Source organism: Octodon degus, unplaced genomic scaffold, assembly GCF_000260255.1.
Source record: "Octodon degus isolate 3935 unplaced genomic scaffold, OctDeg1.0 scaffold00218, whole genome shotgun sequence".
In the NCBI taxonomy this organism is placed as follows: Eukaryota; Metazoa; Chordata; class Mammalia; order Rodentia; family Octodontidae; genus Octodon; species Octodon degus.
In genome coordinates, this window is record NW_004524794.1 from 1,528,004 (window position 1) to 1,535,005 (window position 7,002).

Genomic DNA, 7,002 nt, shown 5'->3' on the forward strand with positions numbered 1-7,002 from the left:
AAGAGCCAATGGTCTGTCTCCTGCCACCTACCCTTCCTTCCAGTCTTTCTCTTCTGTGAACCTGGGCTACCCCATCCCAGGAGGCCTGAGAGCTATCTCATGGGCTGTGACCCCTGCTCGTGTGAATTTCTGCTTCTCTCCCCTAAGTGGCCTTACAGGCTGAGAACACACGCTCTGGACCTGGGTCTCATCTGTAGAGTGGCACAGAGCCACGAAGTCTGTGGACCCACCCACTGGGTCTCCTCTTGCAGGGTCACCCCAAAGGTAGAGCATGTGCCTCTTTCTGGAATTTTCTATCCCATAGCACAGGTGTCTTGAGGTCGATGGCTGTCTTTGTTTCCCAAATGGCCCACATGAGAAACTTTTAGTCACGTCAGCCATTCTATTGACCTTCCTGGTACCGTGGACCCTATTTCTACCTTGACTGGAAAATAACTTGATTCTTTGGCAACTGTTTTATCACTCTGCTTAGGGCCTGGCCTGGGTCACCAAAGGAAGGACTAGCTTATGTGACACCTTCCACACCAGCTTTCCCTCATGGCACACTCCTGGATCCCTGCCAGATGCGGCCCTACTCAGAACAAAACTTCACACTGTGGCTATCTCTTGGAGCACGTAGGCTGAGAAGAAAGTAGTCAGGGAAATTTTCCCTGACAGGACAGGCTAGAGGAGCCGGGGACAGTTCTGAGTTTAGACAGCCTCTGAATGCCAGTAGATATGTTCCCTGTCCGCTTTTCTCTCTGCTAGTGTAGTTTCTGAAAACTCTGCCCAGCAACCTCCTAGGGAAGGAGCCCTCACCCTAATTGGCTACACAGAAGTAGGGAACCAATGAAAGGGCTGCAAGGAGCCTGACTTCGTGGTCATAGTAAGTCTGCTGTCCTCAGTGGCTGACAGAGGAAAAGCTGACACACACACAGATTACCACATGCAGGAAATCAAAAGCCAGTGACACAAATGCTTAGCTGGTGGGTAGGGTGTCAGAGCCGAAGAGAAGCACCAGAAGACAGCATCCTGCTACGTTTAACCCAGAGAGCGTCATAGGCCACACACACACACACACACACACACACACACATACATAACAAACACATACACAGCAAACACACACATACAGTAAACACACACATACACATACAGCAAACACACACAGCAAACACACACACACACACACACGGAGTTGAGTCACTACTCCCTGGCTCAGGGACACAGCTCAGTCTCCACACTCCTGGTCACACTGCACACTGCACTAAAGGGAAGGAAGTGGAAACAACAGTAGAGAAGGCAATTGTGCCTGGGGAGCAAGATCAAGTGGGCCAACTGAGGGGCCAACTTCCTGGCAACCACGTCGACGCCTCCTGTGCAAGGCTGGGCAGCACCTACGGTGATGAGTATGGAAGTACATCTGGCTTTATGTCTCTCTGGGACCTTGAGTGCCACTCTACCCTGGACACTCACTCTGATTCTGCCACTGCCCCCAAAACAAAGAACTCCCCCGCTTGCTTTTTCTCTCTCCTCTGCCCACCACAGCTGTGATGGGCCAGCCTCTTTCACAGAAGACAAGGTAAAGGCAGGAGAGAAGCCAATAGGCTGAGTCTGCCTAGCCCACAGCCCACCTTCAAACTGGTTGGGCCCGTCTAGGCCCAGGGTTCCGGGCCCGTGGCACCAGCTGTCTGTGGTAATTAGGCGAGAGCAAAGAGCAGGCTGAGCAATCTCCTAGACCAGGTGGTAGGAGAACAAGACGGTGTCCAAAATGCCAGGCAGGGGCCTCCTGGGTAAAGTGGAAGGGAGGAGGAGCCTCTCAGAGCACACGATGGAGCTGCACACACAGGAGATGAGGGCAGCTTGTCTGAGTCTGTGTGCACTGGGCACTGACCCCCTTGAGCAGGTAAGAATGGGAATGCCATGGGCCAAGGTGCGCAGGGAAGCCGTTCTTTCCCAAGGTGATTCATGCTACTTTGCAACCAGGAGCTACCAGGAAGCCCAGCTCCCTTTCCCCATGCCTCACGATACCTTGCGGAGCCTAGTCCCTGGCCTGACCAACCCATGGGCCCTTAGGGCAGCCAGGCTCGCAGGGATCTTGACAGCTCTGTCTCCATCTCCTCAGCACAGGCCACAGCTCAGTTCTGGGTGGGCCTGTCAGGTGTGGGTCAGGAGTCAGCATCAAAAATCCGCAGGACTGCGCACAAGCCTATGGCCCAGTGGCCAAACACAGATGAGGTGAGGACATTGGGGTGACGCTGTCAAGACCGGAGCTGCCCAGTCCAAGGGCCGACCACTGAGCAAACGATGTTGGCCCTCCACAGGAGCTCTTCCTGTTGCTATCAGGGCCTCATTTCACCAGCAGGACCATGAGAAGGCCTGCTCCCCACTCCCCAGTTGTCTCTGCAGGTGAAGAACCAAGGTCCCAGGCCAATCTTAGTGTCTCAAGAGGCACTGCACCATCTTCAGACTAGACACCCAACAGGGGAAGTGGGGCTGAGGAGTCAGAGCCCACCCCACCCCAATTCTTTCTCTTTTCCCCCTTCCACCTAGAATAGCACACATCTTCACAGCTGCCACCTGCTTAGCCTTTGCCAGAGCAGGATCGGTGACAGGAAATCACCCCTACTTGCCCCTGGGTAATATTAGCCAGTCAACAGAGCTACCTGCCTTTGTCCTACTTACAGGTGAGGATCAAAAGAAAAAGAAGAACTAACCTAGCTGCCCCTCTCAGGCTCCAACAAAACCTCTTCTCTCCTGGGACCTGGACCTTCCTCACCTCCCTCTTTCTCACCCCCAGTTTAGCCCAGGCTCCGAGCTGCCTCGCACCAGCCTTTCCAGTAAGGGAGAAGAACTCACAGGCCCGGATGGGAAAGGCACTCGCTCAGGGGCGTGCTTCCCTTTCTGCAACAAGCCTTCCCCTGAGGCAGAGGGCCAGGCTTAGTGCCTGGGGACAGACAAGAGCTGGAGGGAAACAGATCGGTCCTGAGGGCGATGCCAGAGGTCTGCAGCTCCCAAGGAGGCGCCCGCCCCTGCCCTTGGCTCCCGTCCTAAAGTACGAAAGAATGAGCTCCTGCCAGCAGAGTGCTGAAGCTAGCCCTGCCTTTCAGTTTTTGTTGTGGCTTTTTCCCCACAGTTGGAAGCGGGCAGCGCCTGATGTAAGCATTTTCAGCAGGAATCCCATGCCTCCGTCAGTCTGCTGTGATTGGAGTCCTTTGGAGTCCTTGTAGCTGTTCTCTCCATAGCAAACTTCCCTCCCCACCCCTCCCCCCCACCACATCAAGCTCTCTGGGAAACTGGCCTCGTCATCAGAAAGTGGTGTGCTGAGCCAACAAGCACATGGCCAGGGCCAGGGCCTGGATGCAGTGCTTGAGGTATGCCTACAGACGGGGCCAAGGCCGAGGACCACTGGCGGCCACCAGCAGCAGCTTGACCCAGCCCACTGTGATCCTAGAGGCCAGGGGTTCTCCGGAGTCATCCCAAGCCACCAGCAGCAGCCCCAAGGGCAGCTCTGCAGGAGGGGGCACTCAGCAAGCATTAAAGAGTGGGTATGGAATGCCTACTCCTACTCTAGGCCTAGGCAAGCCCTTCCTGCTTCCCACCCTCTCTGGAAATGGGCAGTGAGCACGCTCCCTGTGGGAAAAGCCCAGCACTGCTGAAAGTGGTCTCTGAGCTCCTCTAGCAACCAAATCCCCTGGGTCATCTGCGTAAACTGCAGACCCCTGCCTGTCTCCCCACCTCTGGCTCTGAGTCTGCACACTGGTCCTGGAGAATGACACCCAGAGGGTCATTCCTGTCCTTTGGCTTTCCCATCTCTTCTCCATCTGTCCTGTCCCTCCCACTTCCTGTCTGCACCCCACAGTTCTTGGTCATCCCAGTACCCCGGCAACCAGCAGGGCAAGTGAGCGGAAAGTGCCCACCCAATGCTTCCATGTGTCTTCAAGAGAAATGAATCTGGCTCCATTTATAAGTTGCCAATGGGACTTGAGCAAGTCCCTCTCTGTGCCTCAGTTTCCCTTTGGGAAAGTGAACTGGCTCGCTCTACTTTCTCCTCCAAAGCCCCAATTGAAGAAGGGATTGTGCCATGTGTCCCCAGCCTCAAGGACTCAGGAGTTCTCCACACTGTTCTTACAACATGCTATTGACTTATCAATTCATTCAAGATAAGACAGTGAAAGCGAAAAATTAGAACACAGTGGAACAGTTTGGGCCTCTGCAATGTAGGTGCCCTGGCAGGCTCAGATTTACAGAGCTAGTTCAATGATGGCTGAGCTGGGGACTCTCTGAGCCATTTGGTTGTCCAGGCCCTGCCTCCCTTGCCACACACCCTCCTGGCTGTAGACCCCAGGCAATGCCATGCCCACAGCACTGGCCTCGCTGCTTGCCTGTAGGCATAGTGGGGATGCATGCAGAGGAGGTGCAAAAGCCCAGAGCAGTGGAGCCCCAGAAAGCAGCTTTCCCTTTCCCAGGCACTGGTCCTGCCCCTGCCACAAGGGGACTGGCAGTGAAGGTGGCCCCAGGGCTCAGCAAGCAGCAGGCCAGCTTGTGTTACAGGTGACCTGGCACCGTGTACGGTGTGGGTTGAAGCGAGATACAGACCAAAGGGATCAGTGACCTGTGGAAGTTTGAGTGGGAAAGGAGGTGGCCAGGTGCACTGGGCTGGAACCGGGGTGCTCGCTTCGTGTGTAACTAGAGGCAGCTCAGCGAACAGGTGCTGGTGCCTACTTTGGCCAGCTCCCAGGCCCAGGGGTGGGGGCCCAGAGTTCCCACCCTGTGGGATCCTTCTGGGGCTGCAGTGGCACTGGGCAGAAAGACAAACACACAAAGCAGACTAAGGGCAGCTGCGATGGGGATGCCTTTGAGTCAGGAGGGCTTAGTGTGGAATCTGGACTTGAGCTGCTGCCATTCCTATTTGGATGGCTGCTGCCCACTGAGTGACTCATCTGTCTCCCTGCATGGTCTACTACCCTTCTGGACAAGGGGGGGGGGTGATTGCTCTTCCAGCCCTTGCTGCCCTGCTCTGGAGAGAGGCTGAGGGGCACTGGCTTCGGCCTTCCAGGAACACAGGAAAGCTCAAACACAAGCAGCCCCACAGGATGTGCAAGCTTCAACCTTCAAGAAGCTGGCCCTGAGCTGTGCAGCAGAGCTACCGCCCTGCTCCTGGTGTGGGGGGCCCCTAAGGTTTGGATGCACCCAAAGGCGCAGTACCTTGTGTGCTCACAGGCTACACCCGTCACTTGAGTCATGGAAGTGAACAGATTTTGAGTACCTACTGTGCCTGCGCCCACACTAGGTGCCTTCTACCAGCTCCACCCTCTGGTACAGGGTGGAAGGAGAGGGCAGGGGCAGGTGAGATGGTTCTGTTCTTTCTGTCCAGGCATGATGTGAAGAAAGACACAAACACCACAGCCCTCCAGAAAGCCGCCCTGGGCTGTGCGTCTGTGTCCTGGCTGCGTGCTGGACCCCAGGTGGCCCTGCCGTTTCAGATGAGGTTCTGAGCAGGCCAGACTTCCCTCAGCATCCCTCTGCACCCTTGTGCGGCTCTAACCCAGAGCCCCTTCCCCATCAGCCTGTGGGCCCCTGCTTCCTGGGCCCAGGTAGGCCCCGTGAGCAGAAGTCGCAAGGGCCATGAGACCAAGGGAAGATTAAGGTCAGTGTGAGGAGCCTTGAGGTGGGGTGGGAGAGGCTCTCCTCAGGCTTCAGCACAGGCAGAGCACCCCGCCCTCTGCCGACTCTGGGTCCTGAGGTGCTGCAGCTGCACCCTGAAGGGTTGGGGGTGGGTGCTAAGGACTCAGGGAGAACACAACTCCTCTGGCACTGCACCGCTGAGGTCCCCAAGCCCTGTCTCGCAGCTCCTTGGAGCACCAGGCCACCCTGGACGGCAGGTGGCCTAGTCTGTTGCCCGCGCTGTCCCCCGACTTGGAAGTATCAGCACACACGGGCAGACCTGAGCTTCTGGCCTACCAGTGAGGCAAGAAGGGAAGGCTCTGCCCTTCCCCAGGGGCAGGGCTCCGGACTGCCCTACCCCCATCACAACAATGGGCCACAGCAGGGCACTGCAGATCCCTCTGATAACACCACACAGACACTGGATTTGGCGCCTTCTGTCTGAGCAGCAGCAGCTCCCTTCCCCAGGGCCTCCCTCCCATCACCCTCTGTCCAGTAGCACCCATCGAAAGCCACCAGCCAGCCCCTGGGGGGACTCTCGGGTGAGCCAGTCTCTGGCTCTGTTTTCTCATCTATAGAATGGACGCCAGGTACTGGGCAATGTGAGAATCCCTGGATTTTGCAGTAGCACCTCTTGGATTGCTCTGCCCCCTCTAGCCATGGTCCAGCCACCAAAGGGTCTCTTCTAGGAAGGGTAACAACAAAGGACCAGTGCAAAGGGCCAGAGTCGAAAGAACTGAGTCCCCGAGGGAGCCCAATGAGGGATGCTTGCAGCGGCTGAGGTTACAGAAGGGAAACTGAGGCAGGACCCTACTTGTCCCCAGCAGGGCAGTGGGTGGCCCTCGCTGCCTCTCCGCTGGGCCACGTCCGACAGCGACTCGACAGCCCTACCTGGCGCAGGTGCCCGGCTCACGGGGTGGGCCCGGGACGCGGGGCGCGGGGCGCGAGCTCCCTCGGGTGGGCAGCGCCCGGACTTGGTGGGACGGCGGGCGCAGGGCGCAGCGGGAGCGCTTAGGGAGGCGAGGAGGAGCGGACTGTACTCAGCCCGCACGAGAACAAACAGGTTTTCTCCAGCGCTGGAGCCTCGCCCCTCGCCCCTCCCCTTGGCCGGCCCCCTTCCCCTGCCCTCTCCTGGGGTAGGTAGGGAAGCCTGGCACATTCCGCACATTCTCCCGCCAGCGGCCTTGGCCCGCCCCCCGGCCCGGCCCGCCCCACTGGGCTGCAGGAGAAACCGAGGCTGGCGCCCGCGAGCCCAAGACAACCGCGGAACTCGGGCGCGGTTGGCGCTTCCCGGCACGTTCCTCGGCCCGTGGCCCTGCCCACCCCGACGGGATCTGGCCCAGGCTCTGGGCCAAC

General features: G+C 57.8%; 1 protein-coding gene across 1 annotated transcript in view; it reads right to left on the reverse strand.

Moving 5' to 3' along the window:
- Positions 1-6,681, reverse strand: part of Znf185 (zinc finger protein 185 with LIM domain) — a 55,304-nt gene extending 48,623 nt beyond the window's left edge. Inside the window, exon 1 of the mRNA XM_023705375.1 lies at positions 6,538-6,681. The gene's annotated coding sequence lies outside the window, so the exon portion shown is untranslated. The remainder of the gene's footprint in view (positions 1-6,537) is intronic.
- Between the last annotated feature and the right edge of the window lie 321 nt (positions 6,682-7,002).